The 13568-nt window shown below is 45.5% G+C and overlaps 1 protein-coding gene across 3 annotated transcripts in view; it reads left to right on the forward strand.

The window, feature by feature from the left end:
• Positions 1–13568, forward strand: part of gramd1c (GRAM domain containing 1C) — a 61284-nt gene continuing 47716 nt past the window's right edge. Inside the window, exon 1 of one of the 3 annotated variants that reach the window (XM_033023124.1) lies at positions 1–101. The gene's annotated coding sequence lies outside the window, so the exon portion shown is untranslated. The remainder of the gene's footprint in view (positions 102–13568) is intronic. The other 2 variants (XM_033023125.1, XM_033023126.1) reach the window with 2 other exon arrangements.

Consider the following 13568-nt stretch of genomic DNA (forward strand, 5'->3'; position numbering starts at 1 on the left):
CCTCTTCAACTTTCAGCGGCTTCCATGTTAATCAGGTTTTACATGATTGCTGCTGTGTGAACAAATGTCAGCGCCGACTGGCAAGGTGCAATACTGCCCAGGTAACTAGAAAGCACTTTGTTGAATGTTTTATCGTCAATTTGCAGTTTTGAACGGCTTAATGCCTGGCTTTCAGGTGTTCACTTTGTAAACCTGTTTTAGTGTTTTAGCCTGAAGCTGAAGGGAATGAATCCTCAATGCATACCATCTTGTTTTTTGTGTGAGGTTGTTGCGTCCTTGAATCTGTTCAAGGCTACAGTAGCTGCAATTCATATCTGCTGTGAGCTGTTTGATAATAGTTGTCTGAAATTGTCTTTGTGAGGGCGAGCTCCTCCGTGATCAGGGGGGATCAACGAAATAGTGGAGCGATTGTTCTGAAATCCAGGTGGATAATGGACCTGCTACTTCATGCATCAGCCCCTCAGTATAAACACTCCCTCCCATGGCTGGTCAATACAGTTTACATCATGTGGTTCTGAAAATTATTGAGCTGGCCGTGCGGTAAATGTGATATTGGCGTGCACAGCTGAGCGCAAAGAATGCTTTACTCTTTGTAACTATTGTAGCATGCAGTTAGAAATGACTTTTATTCATTCCCATGTTTTAAATATGGCAGAACTGAAACCAAAGGAGCTGCTGCTGGGTAGTTGATGAAATGCAAAAAAAGGTTTATTTTGTTAAAATGAAAGGACGGATATGTTTGTTCGTGTGCGCAGAACAAACAACAATCTGTAACGTGCCTTGTGCAAGGTTCTGTATCTGTTTTGTTTGTGTTTGTCTTCTATAAAATCTAATCCATTCCCTGATTCAAACTGGGTCAGACCCCATCCATCATTCCCTTCACAGTAGACTCCTGGCCAAACCTCCCCTGGTCTGTGATGTACATGTACCGAAACGATATCCTAGGAATACAATACAATATTCTGCAATACAAGGAACAAACCTGGTGAGGAATTACATTGTTCAGTCTGTATTTGAATGTGTGTGTTATAATGTGGTGCATCAGCCAGTGTACATCACTCTGGCTTTTCTTGATCTGAAAACAGCTTCTGTAAGCTTCTGTGAGAGATAATTGCCAATGGTCCACCACAGATTCAGTCTCTGTGGGTCAAACAAAGCAGTACCCGTGGCCAAAGTTCCTCTCAATGTTTCTCACTACAGTTGTCACCTCGCACCAAACAAACTCCTCAGAGCTACTCGACAAGACGTGGTAACCTGTTTGTTCTACCATACCTCACATCCCCTCATCCTGGCCCTGGTCATCGAACTGCATTATGGAGACAATGTGCATACACGTATTCTGGGAGGCTGTGCTGCAAGTCCTTGACTTTTTCATCGAAACAAACGAGAAGATGCTTCAGTAAATGAGTAGTCTGTAAAACTGAGAACCTCTTCCAACCAACTTACAAAATTCTTAAGTGGTTGGACAGGCTAGGTGCAGGAAGATTGTTCCCGATGTTGGGGAAGTCCAGAACAAGGGGTCACAGTTTAAGGATAAGGGGGAAATCTTTTAGGACCGAGATGAGAAAAACATTTTTCACACAGAGAGTGGTGAATATCTGGAATTCTCTGCCACAGAAGGCAGTTGAGGCCAGTTCATTGGATATATTTAAGAGGGAGGTAGATGTGGCCCCTGTGGATAAAGATATCAGGGGGTATGGAGAGAAGGCAGGTACAGGATACTGAGTTGGATGATCAGCCATGATCATATTGAATGGCGGTGCAGACTCGAAGGGCCGAATGGCCTACTCCTGCACCTATTTTCTATGTTTCTATGTTTCTAACCAACTCCTTCTGCACACCTGCAAATTAAGGTCTATTGCCAGCAGACTCCTGCATCAGTACCAATGCTGTCTCTATCAAAGCCTCCAAGGCCATGGTTAGATAAGCAAACTAATGCCAGCGTCCTGCCATTGTTCTGGTGCTTAGGCAGCCTTGGTGTGTGGGTTGAATCGTTTGTGTGCTCCACCCTCTTGAACCAGGCATCTAATCTGAGTCACGTCACCTCAAGAGACTTCCAGGGAAATGTCTGTTCCCAAAGTCTCCTCGACTTCATGGATCTCTGAAAATCCAACCATCATTCAAATGGAGAAGAAGTATCCAATAGAAAAGAAGAAGGGGGGGGGGGGGGGGGGGGGGAAACTTTTCAAAATCTTTCCCCTGCACGGAGAACCCGACCCTTTCTCTGTCGGGTCTCCGTTGTCGTTGGGGCCGAGCACCGTGGAGCGGCCTCCAACCAGAACGACCCGGGGGCTCCAGTCGCGGAGCCTGCGGACTTGCCCACCATCGCGGAGCTGGCCGAGTTCGGCTTTATAATTGCCGCGGGACTTATTTACCATCGCCCGCCGGGGGTTTTGACTCTGACATCGGGAGGAGAACGAGGACTGCAGGGGAGAGATAAGACTTTGCCTTCCATCACAGTGAGGAGGAGATTCACTGTGATGGATGTTCGTGTAAATTGTGTTGTGTCTTGGTTCTTCTTCTTGTTTGTATGACTGCAGAAACCAAATTTCGTTTGAACCTCTGGGTTCAATAGACAACAAATAAATTGTATTGTATTGTATTGTATTGTATCCAGGAAGTCCCTTCCAATGGATCTGCATTCCAAACTATCAGTCCACCCTCCGCCCCTTTCAACACACTTACCACTTCTGTGGAAGAGTCTGTGGTTTCCACATTGGCCCTTCCAGCAACCTTCGACTCACAGGGTGGAAGCAAGTCAACCGCCAACTCTGAGGCTGGTTGTTCTCTCTATATTCCTTTATATTACAATAGACAATAGACAATAGGTGCAGGAGTAGGCAATTCAGCCCTTCGAGCCAGCACCGCTATTCAATGTGTTCATGGCTGATCATCCCCAATCAGTACCCCGTTCCTGCCTTCTCCCCATATCCCCTATTTTTAAGCCCTATTTAGCTCTCTCTTGAAAGCATCCAGAGAACCTGCCTCCACCGACCTCTGAGGCAGAGAATTCCACAGACTCACTACGCTCTGTGAGAAAAAGTGTTTCCTCGCCTCCATTCTAAATGGCTTACTCCTTATTCTTAAACTGTAGCCCCTGGTTCTGTACTCCCCCAACATCGGGAACAGGTTTCCTGCCTCTAGCATGTCCAAACCCTTAACAATCTTATACGTTTCAATGAGAAATCCTCTCATCCTTCTAAACTCCAGAGTGCACAAGCCCAGCTGCTCCATTCTCTCAGCATATGACAGTCCCGCCATCCCGGGAATTAACCTTGTAAACCTATGCTGCACTCCCTCAATAGCAAGAATGTCCTTCCTCAAATTAGGGGACCAAAACTGCACACAATACTCCAGGTGTGGTCTCACTAGGGCTCTGTACAACTGCAGAAGGACCTCTTTATTTACCTATATTTGATTCATCTTGTTATAAAGACCAACATGCCATTCGCTTTCTTCACTGCCTGCTGTACCTGCATGCTTACTTTCATAGACAGATGAACAAGGACCCCCAGATCCCGTTGTACTTCCCCTTTTCCAAACTTGACTCCATTTAGATAGTAATCTGCCTTCTTGTTTTTGCTACCAAAGTGGATAACCTCACATTTATCCGCATTAAACTTCATCTGCCATGCATCTGCCCACTCCCCCAACCTGTCCAAGTCACCCTGCATTCTCATAGCATCCTCCTCACAGTTCACACTGCCACCCAGCTTTGTGTCATCTGCAAATTTGCTAATGTTACTTTGAATCCCTTCATCCAAATCATTGATGTATATTGTAAATAGCTGCGGTCCCAGTACCGAGCCTTGCGGTACCCCACTAGTCACTGCCTGCCATTCTGAAAGGGACCCGTTAATCCCTACTCTTTGTTTCCTGTCTGCCAACCACTCCTCTATCCATGTCAGCACTCTACCCCCAATACCATGTGCCCTAATTTTGTCCACTAATCTCCTATGAGGGACCTTATCAAATGCTTTCTGAAAGTTCAGGTACACTACATCCACTGGCTCTCCCTTGTCCATTTACCTAGTTACATCTTCAAAAATACCAGAAGATTAGTCAAGCATGATTTCCCCTCCGTAAATCCATGCTGACTCGGACCGATCCTGTTACTGCTATCCGAATGTGTGGCTATCTCATCTTTTATAATTGACTCCAGCATCTTCCCCACCACCGATGTCAGGCTAACTGGTCTATAATTCCCTGTTTCCTCTCTCCCGCCTTTCTTAAAAAGTGGGATAACATTAGCTACCCTCCAATCCACAGGAACTGGTCCTGAGTCTATAGAACATTGGAAAATTATCACCAATGCATCCAAGATTTCTAGAGCCACTTCCTTAAGTACCCTGGGATGCAGACCATCAGGCCCTGGGGATTTATCAGCCTTCAGTCCCATCAGTCTATCCAACACTATTTCCTGCCTAATGTGGATTTCCTTCAGTTCCTCCGTCACCCCAGATCCTCTGGCCACTGCTATATCAGGAAGATTGTTTGTGTCCTCCTTAGTGAAGACAGATCCAAAGTACCAGTTCAACTCATCTGCCATTTCCTTGTTCCCCATAATAAATTCACCTTTTTCATTCTTCAAGGGTCCAACTTTGGTCTTAACTAATTTTTTCCTCTTCACATACCTAAAGAAGCTTTTACTATCCTGCTTTATTTTCTTGGCCTGCTTACCTTCCTGCCTCATCTTTTCTCCCCGTATTGTCTTTTTGGTTATCTTCTGTTGTTCTTTAAACATTACCCAATCCTCTTGCTTCCCGCTCATCTTTGCTACAACTTATCCTGGGCACAAGTGGCAGCCCAGAGATATCTGCAGGCCAAAAGCAAGAGAGGAACTCAGGACAATTACACTCACCAGGGTATAGGGACTGAGCAAATTGTTGGAACCTCTCCAAGTCTTCGGTGCAGTGTAAAGTGGTTGATGCGTTGGTTTAAATTTTTCAAAGTTTCATGGACTTGGAGAAGGTTGCATTAAATTGGAAATTAGAAAACGTAACTCCTTTAGTCAAAAATCAAAAGAGACAGAGAACAGGAATCTACAAGTCAATCATCTTAACATCTCTCTGGGAACATAATGCAAGCTTTTCTGGATTCTGGATTTAGTGTTGTCCAATGAACCAGATTTGATAAGAGAACTCGAGGTAAAGGAACCACTTGGAGATAGTGATCATAATATGATTAGTTTTAATCTGCAATTTGAGAAGGAGAAGGTTAAATCGGAAATGGCAGTGATGTAGCTGAACAAAAGGGATTATGAAGGCATGAGAGAGGAGCTGGCCAAGGTAAACTGGAAAGGGATACTAGCAGGAATGACGGTGGAACAGCAATGGCAGGAATTTCTGGGCATAATCCGGAAGACGCAGGATCATTTCATTCCAAAAGTGAAGAAAGATTCTAAGGGGAGTAGGAGGCAACCGTGGCTGACAAGAGAAGTTAGGGATAGAATAAAACTAAAAGAAAAGATGTATAACACAGCAAAGAGTAGCCGGAAGCCAGAGGATTGGGAAACTTTCATAGGACAACAGAAGGAAACAAAACGGGCAATACGGGCTGAAAAGATGAAGTACGAAGGGAAGCTGGCCAGGAATATAAAGAAGGACAGTAAAATCTTCTTTAGATATGTTAAGGGTAAAAGAGTAGCAAAGCCAAATATGGGTCCCTTGAAGGCAGACACGGGTGAAATTATTATGGGATACAAGGAAATGACAGAAGAGTTGAACAGGTACTTCGGATCTGTCTTCAATGACGGATGACACAAACAATCTCCCAGAAGTACTGGAGGTAAGAGGATCTAAGGGGATAGAGGAACTTAAATAAATTTTCATTAGGTGAGAAATAGTATTGGGTAGGCTAATGGGATTGAAGGATGATAAATCCCCGGGGCCTGATGGATTGCATCCCAGGGTCCTCAGGGAGGTGGCTCTAGAAATAGTGAACGTATTGGTGATCATTTTCCAATGTTCGATAGATTCAGGATCAGTTCCTGGGGATTGGAGGTTAGCTAATGTTATCCCACTTTTCAAGAAATGAGCGAGAGAGAAAACGGGGAATTACAAACCAGTTAGCCTGACTTCGGTGGTGGGAAAGATGCTGGAGTCAATTATTAAAGAGGTAATAATGGGGCATTTAGATAACAGTAAAAGGATTAGTCCAAGTCAGCATGGATTTATGAAAGGAAAATCATGCTTGACTAATCTTCTGGAATTTTTAGAGGATGTGACAAGTAAAATGGATGAACGGGATCCAGTGGATGTAGTGTATCTAGACTTTCAGAAAGCCTTTGATAAGGTCCCGCACGGGAGACTGGTGACTAAAATTAGAGCACATGGTATTGGGGGTAGGGTGTTGACGTGGATAGAAAATTGGTTGGCAGACTGGAAGCAAAGAGTAGGAGTGAACGGGTCCTTTTCAGAATGGCAGATGGTGGCGAGTGGAGTGCCGCAAGGCTCGGTGTTGGGGCCGCAACTGTTTACCATATATATTAATGATTTGGAAGAGAGAATTAGGAGCAACACTAGCAAGTTTGCAGATGACACAAAGCTGGGTGGCAGTGTGCACTGTGAGGAGGATGTTAGGAGGTTGCAGGGGGACCTGGACAGGTTGAGTGAGTGGGCAGATAGGTGGCAGATGCAGTATAATATAGATAAATGTGAGGTTATCCACTTTGGTGGCAAAAATAAGGGGGCAGATTATTATCTCAATGGGATTAGGTTAGGTAAGGGGGAGGTACAGCGAGACCTGGGTGTCCTTGTACACCGGCCACTGAAAGTTGGTGTGCAGGTACAGCAGGCAGTGAAGAAAGCTAATTGAATGTTGGCCTTCATAACAAGAGGATTTCAGTATAGGAGTAAAGAGGTTCTTCTGCAGTTGTATAAGGCTCTGGTGAGGCCACATCTGGAGTATTGTGTACAGTTTTGGTCTCCTAATTTGAGGAAGGACATCCTTGTGATTGAGGCAGTGCAGCGTAGGTTCACGAGATCGATCCCTGGGATGAGGAAAGATTGAAAAGACTAGGCTTGTATTCACTGGAGTTTAGAAGGATGAGGGGGATCTTATAGAATCATATAAAATTATAAAAGGACTGGGCAAGCTAGATGCAGGAAAAATGTGCCCAATGTTGGGCGAGACCAGAACCAGGGGCCACAGTCTTAGAATAAAGGGGAGGCCATTTAAGACTGAGGTGAGAAATTTTTTTTCACCCAGAGAGTTGTGAATTTGTGGAATTCCCTGCCACAGAGGGCAGTGGAGGCCAAATCACTGGATGGATTTAAGAGAGTTAGATAGAGCTCTAGGGGCTAGTGGAATCAAGGGATATGGGGAGAAGGCAGGCACGGGTTATTGATTGGGGACGATCAGTCATAATCGCAATGAATGGCGGTGCTGGCTCGAAAGGCCGAATGGCCTCCTCCTGCACCTGTTTCTATGTTTCTAAGCTTTTACTAAAGACATGATATCAGGCTGGGAAAATCGAAGGTAGTCAAAAAAGCTGGAGAAACTCAGCGGGTGAGGCAGCATATATAGAGCAAAGGAATAGGCGACGTTTCAGGACGGGACCCTTCTTCAAACTGATGTCGTGGAGGGGCGGGTAATAGAAGGGAAGAGGCGAAGACAGTAGGCTGTGGAAGAGCTGGGAAGAGGAGGGGAAGAAAGGATAAAGCAAGGACTACCTGAAATTGGAGAAGTCGAATTTGGGTAGGGTAGTTTACCCCCCAGGGTATGAACATTGCCCTCCAATTTCAGGCAGTCCTTGCTTTCTCCTTCCTTCCCCTCCCCTTCCCAGCTCTCCCACAGCCTACTGTCTCCACCTCTTCCTGTCTTTTTCCCGCCATTCCCCCCCCCCCCCCCACACCCGGATATCTGTCTGAAGAAGGGTCTCGACCCGAAACGTCGCCTATTTCTTCGCTCTATAGATGCTGCCTCAGCCGCTGAGTTTCTCCAGCTTTTTTGACTGCCTTCGATTTTTCCAGCATCTGCAGTTCTTTCTTAAATGTATCAGGACACAGAAAACTTTATGGTGATCATTCAAAGTCAACATGATTTTAGTGGAAAGGAAATAAAGTCTGACCACGATACTGGAGTCCATTTGAAGAAGGAACATGGGTTGTGGATGGAGTGAATAGTCAGGTGCTTTATGCTTAGTTTTCCCTTGGGTATTTCACAAGGTGACGTGGCACAGATTATTTTTGGAAAATAAGAGCTTGTGGAGGAGGAGGTAACCTATTGCTGGGAATGTGTGTTCAGGAAACACAGTAAGCAAATGTCAATGGATCTTTCTCATGTTGGCAAGATATAATGAACGGTGTGCCACATGGTTTGGTGCTGAGCCGCTATGATCAGGTTAATAAAGGTATGGTCGATGGCACTTAGTCAGGTAGGAAAGTAATGCACCTGCCCCACTTAGGAAACCTGGACGGCAACCTCTGGAGACTTTGCGCCCCACCCAAGGTTTCCGTGCGGTTCCCGGAGGTTGCAGGTGGTTGCCGGAGGTTGCAGGTAGTGGAAGCAGGTAGGGAGACTGACAAAAACCTCCGGGAACCGCACGGAAACCTTGGGTGGGGCGCAAAGTCTCCAGAGGTTTCCGTTCAGGTTTCTTAAGTGGGACAGGGGCATTAGTTGTGCACAGTTGATCGAGAGGCTGGGATAGAGATAGACAGATTACAAATAAGGCAAACATCTAGCAAACCGAGTTTAATTGTGAGAAGTTTTGGGGCCCATATCTGAGGAGAATTTTCTTTTAAATCTTCTAAATGGTGACAGATTGCAAAGTGCTGAGATGCAGAGTAATTAGGAATAGTTATTGATAGGGAAGGGGAAAGTACAACCTGTCCGAAAATTCTGCGCGACAACGTCCTGTCGGCCCGCAGGCGCATTGAGGGCGTACGCTGCGTCTCGACGGGCGTACGCAGCGTCTTGACGTTGTACGAAGCGTCTTGACGCTGTACGCAGCGTCTTGATGGGCGTACGCAGCGTCTCAATGGGCGTACGCAGGGTCTTGACGTCGTGGCATTGCGCGATGACGTCACCGCCCGACGCAGTGCGACGTCCAAATTCAGTCGGCCCGCCTCCTGCCCAGCTGATTGGTGAGTATGATGTCGGGACCAGCCCAGCACAACTCCATACGCCTCCGGGGTTCGAATTGGGACCGGCCCCGCGAGGCTGTATGCCTCAAGCGACCACGTTTGGTCGCGCTAGACGCATGCAATCACATGCAATCGCATGCTGGTGGGACAGGCCCTTTACCATCGTGGAGCTTGCTATCCCATTGCCGGGGATCAACTGTGGAAAGCTCCAACCGCGGGCCTGAGGACTTTAACATTGTGGAGCCCGTGGTCCCTGGTTAGAGAACGATTCGGGAGCTCCAAGCCGCAGAGAGTTTCAACCGTCCCGACGAGGGAGTTTCGCTCACCCTAACGCGAGGGCTTCGGATCGCCAGCTGCGGGAGCTTTTGATAGTCCCGACTGCGGGAGAATAAAGAGGGAGAAGATTGTTGCTTTTCACTTAGTATGGCTGTATGGCAACTCAAATCTCACTGTACCTTAACAATAAACTGACCTTGAAACCTTGAACCTTGAAGTTAAATTGAGTTTATTGTGATATGCATGAGTGATGAGGCACAGGTATAATGGAAATCTTGCTGCAGCGGCATCACAGGCACATAGACGCACACAAGTATAAAATATACATGGATTACACATGACATTTCTAAAAGAACTAATAGAAAAAAAAATTAGAAATGAATTAAATGCCCAGCAATTTGAAGCTGCTGGCTCTCAATCACCAATCCTCCAAAGGATAATAATACACATGGTCTCCAGACTTCTCCTTTCTGATTGAAGTCAACGATTAGTTCCTTTGTCTTGCTAGTGTTCAGCAAGAGGTTGTGTGGCAGCACCATAGAAGGGTCTTGACCCAAAACGTCACCTATTCCATTTCTCCAGAGATGCTGCCTGACCCGCTGAGTTACTCCAGCATTTTGCGCCTATCTTCGGTGGAAACCAGCATCTGCATTTCCTTCCTACACATGTTCTTTCTCTCTCATGTACACTCACTCATCGCCACTGGTACTTTGCCATCCACAGTAGTGTCGTTGACAGATTTATAGGTGGCATTGGAGCAGTGCTTAGCCACGCAGTCACGGGCATAAAGAAAGTCGAGCAGAGATCTGGGCATGCAGCCTAGAGGTGCACCTGTGTTGATGATCAGTGAGGAGGAGATGGTGTTACCGATACACACTGATTGAGGCCTGCCAATGAGGAAGTCAAGGATCCAGTTGCAAAATTAAATATAGAGACCCAGGCATTGGAGCTTGATGAGTTTGGAGTGGATGATTGCATTGAATGCCGAGCTGTAGCTGATGACCAGCAAGCAGTCTGGCGTATGTGTTCCTGTTAATCAGATGTTATCCTGAACAGAGGGCAAGACCAACAACATAATCAAGGATGAGTGGCACCCTCTCCTCCCCTCTCCCATCGGGTAAAAGGTTTAAAAGTGTGAAAACGCACACCTCTAGAAAGAGACAGTTTCTTCCCAGCTGTTATCAGGCAACTGAATCATCCTACCACAAATCGAGAGCAAACCTGAACTGCTATCTGCTACCTCATTGATGACCCTAGGACTATCTTTGATCAGTCTTTGCTGGCTTTACATTGCACTAAACATTATTCCGTTATGTATCTATATACTGTAAATGTCTTATTTATAATCATATATTGTCTTTCCGCTGACTGGTTAGCATGCAACAAAAGCTTTTCACTGTTCCTCGGTACACTTGACAATAAACTAAACTGAACTGAGAGCCAGTGAGATAGCAAATGCCATTGACCTGTTGTGGTGATTGGCAAATTGAAGTGAATACAGGTCAATTCTGAGGTAAGAGTTGATTTGCGGCATAACCAACATCTCAAAGCACTTTAGAAACATAGAAACATAGAAAATAGGTGCAGGAGTAGGCTATTCGGCCCTTCGAGCCTGCACCGCCATTCGATATGATCATGGCTGATCATCCAACTCAGTATCCCATCCCTGCCTTCTCTCCATACCCCCTGATCCCTTTAGCCACCAGGGCCACATCTAACTCCCTCTTAAATATAGCCAATGAACTGGCCTCAACTACCTTCTGTGGCAGAGAATTCCACAGATTCACCACTCTCTGTGTAAAAAAAGATTTTCTCATCTCGGTCCTAAAAGACTTCCCTCTTATCCTTAAACTGTGACCCCTAGTTCTGGACTTCCCCAACATCGGGAATAATCTTCCTGCATCTAGCCTGTCCAACCCCTTAAGAATTTTGTAAGTTTCTATAAGATCCCCCCTCAATCTTCTGAATTCTAGCGTGTACAAGCCGAGCCTATCCAGTCTTTCTTCATATGAAAGTCCTGCTATCCCAGGAATCAGTCTGGTGAACCATCTCTGCACTCCCTCTATGGCAGGAGTGTCTTTCCTCAGATTGGGAGACCAAAACTGAAACACTAAGGGGCAGAAAACGCTGGTGGGTGTTGTGTACAGGCCACCTAACAGTAGTAGTGAAGTTGGAGATGGTATCAAACAGGAAATTAGAAATGCGTGCGACAAAGGCAAAACCGTTATAATGGGTGACTTCAATCTACATATAGATTGGGTGAATCAAATTGGCAGGGGTGCTGAGGAAGAGGATTTCTTGGAATGTATGCGGGATAGTTATCTAAATCAACATGTAGAGGAACCAACGAGAGAGCAGGCTATTTTAGACTGGGTATTGAGTAACGAGGAAGGGTTAGTTAGCAGTGTTGTTGTACGTGCCCCCTTGGGCAAGAGTGACCATAATATGGTTGAGTTCTTCATTAGGATGGAGAGTGACATTGTTAATTCAGAAACAATGGTTCTGAACTTAAAGAAAGGTAAATTTGAGGGTATGAGACGTGAATTGGCCAAGATTGACTGGCAATTAATTCTAAAAGGGTTGACGGTGGATATGCAATGGAAGACATTTAAAGACTGCATGGATGAACTACAAAAATTGTTCATCCCAGTTTGGCAAAAGAATAAATCAGGGAAGGTAGTGCATCCGTGGATAACAAGGGAAATCAGGGATAGTATCAAAGCGAAGGATGATGCGTACAAATTAGCCAGAAAAAGCAGCATACCGGAGGACTGGGAGAAATTCAGAGACCAGCAGAGGAGGACAAAGGGCTTAATTAGGAAAGGAAAAATAAATTATGAAAGAAAACTGGCAGGGAACATAAAAACTGACTGCAAAAGTTTTTATAGATATGTGAAAAGAAAGATTAGTTAAAACAAATGTAGGTCCCTTGCAGTCAGAAACAGGTGAGTTGATCATGGGGAACAAGGATATGGCAGACCAATTGAATAACTACTTTGGTTCCGTCTTCACTAAGGAAGACATAAATAATCTGCCGGAAATAGCAGGGGACCGCGGGTCAAAGGAGTTGGAGGAATTGAGTGAAATCCAGGTTAGCCGGGAAGTGGTGTTGGGTAAATTGAATGGATTAAAGGCCGATAAATCCCCAGGGCCAGATAGGCTGCATCCCAGAGTACTTAAGGAAGTAGCTCCAGAAATAGTGGATGCATTAGTAATAATCTTTCAAAACTCTTTAGATTCTGGAGTAGTTCCTGAGGATTGGCGGGTAGCAAACGTAACCCCACTTTTTAAGAAGGGAGGGAGAGAGAAAGCGGGGAATTACAGACCAGTTAGTCTAACATCGGTAGTGGGGAAACTGCTAGTTATTAAAGATGGGATAGCAGCACATTTGGAAAGTGGTGAAATCATTGGACAAAGTCAGCATGGATTTACAAAAGGTAAATTATGCCTGACGAATCTTATAGAATTTTTCGAGGATGTAACTAGTAGCGTGGATAGGGGAGAACCAGTGGATGTGGTGTATCTGGACTTCCAGAAGGCTTTCGACAAGGTCCTACATAAGAGATTAGTATACAAACTTAAAGCACACGGCATTGGGGGTTCAGTATTGATGTGGATAGAGAACTGGCTGGCAAACAGGAAGCAAAGAGTAGGAGTAAACGGGTCCTTTTCACAATGGCAGGCAGTGACTAGTGGGGTACCGCAAGGCTCAGTGCTGGGACCCCAGCTATTTACAATATATATTAATGATCTGGATGAGGGAATTGAAGGCAATATCTCCAAGTTTGCGGATGACACTAAGCTGGGGGGCAGTGTTAGCTGTGAGGAGGATGCTAGGAGACTGCAAGGTGACTTGGATAGGCTGGGTGAGTGGGCAAATGTTTGGCAGATGCAGTATAATGTGGATAAATGTGAGGCTATTATCTAAATGGTGGCCGACTAGGAAAAGGGGAGATGCAGCGAGACCTGGGTGTCATGGTACACCAGTCATTAAAAGTAGGCATGCAGGTGCAGCAGGCAGTGAAGAAAGCGAATGGTATGTTAGCTTTCATAGCAAAAGGATTTGAGTATAGGAGCAGGGAGGTTCTACTGCAGTTGTACAGGGTCTTGGTGAGACCACACCTGGAGTATTGCGTACAGTTTTGGTCTCCAAATCTGAGGAAGGACATTATTGCCATAGAGGGAGTGCAGAGAAGGTTCACCAGA

Source organism: Amblyraja radiata, chromosome 6 (genome assembly GCF_010909765.2).
Source record: "Amblyraja radiata isolate CabotCenter1 chromosome 6, sAmbRad1.1.pri, whole genome shotgun sequence".
In the NCBI taxonomy this organism is placed as follows: Eukaryota; Metazoa; Chordata; class Chondrichthyes; order Rajiformes; family Rajidae; genus Amblyraja; species Amblyraja radiata.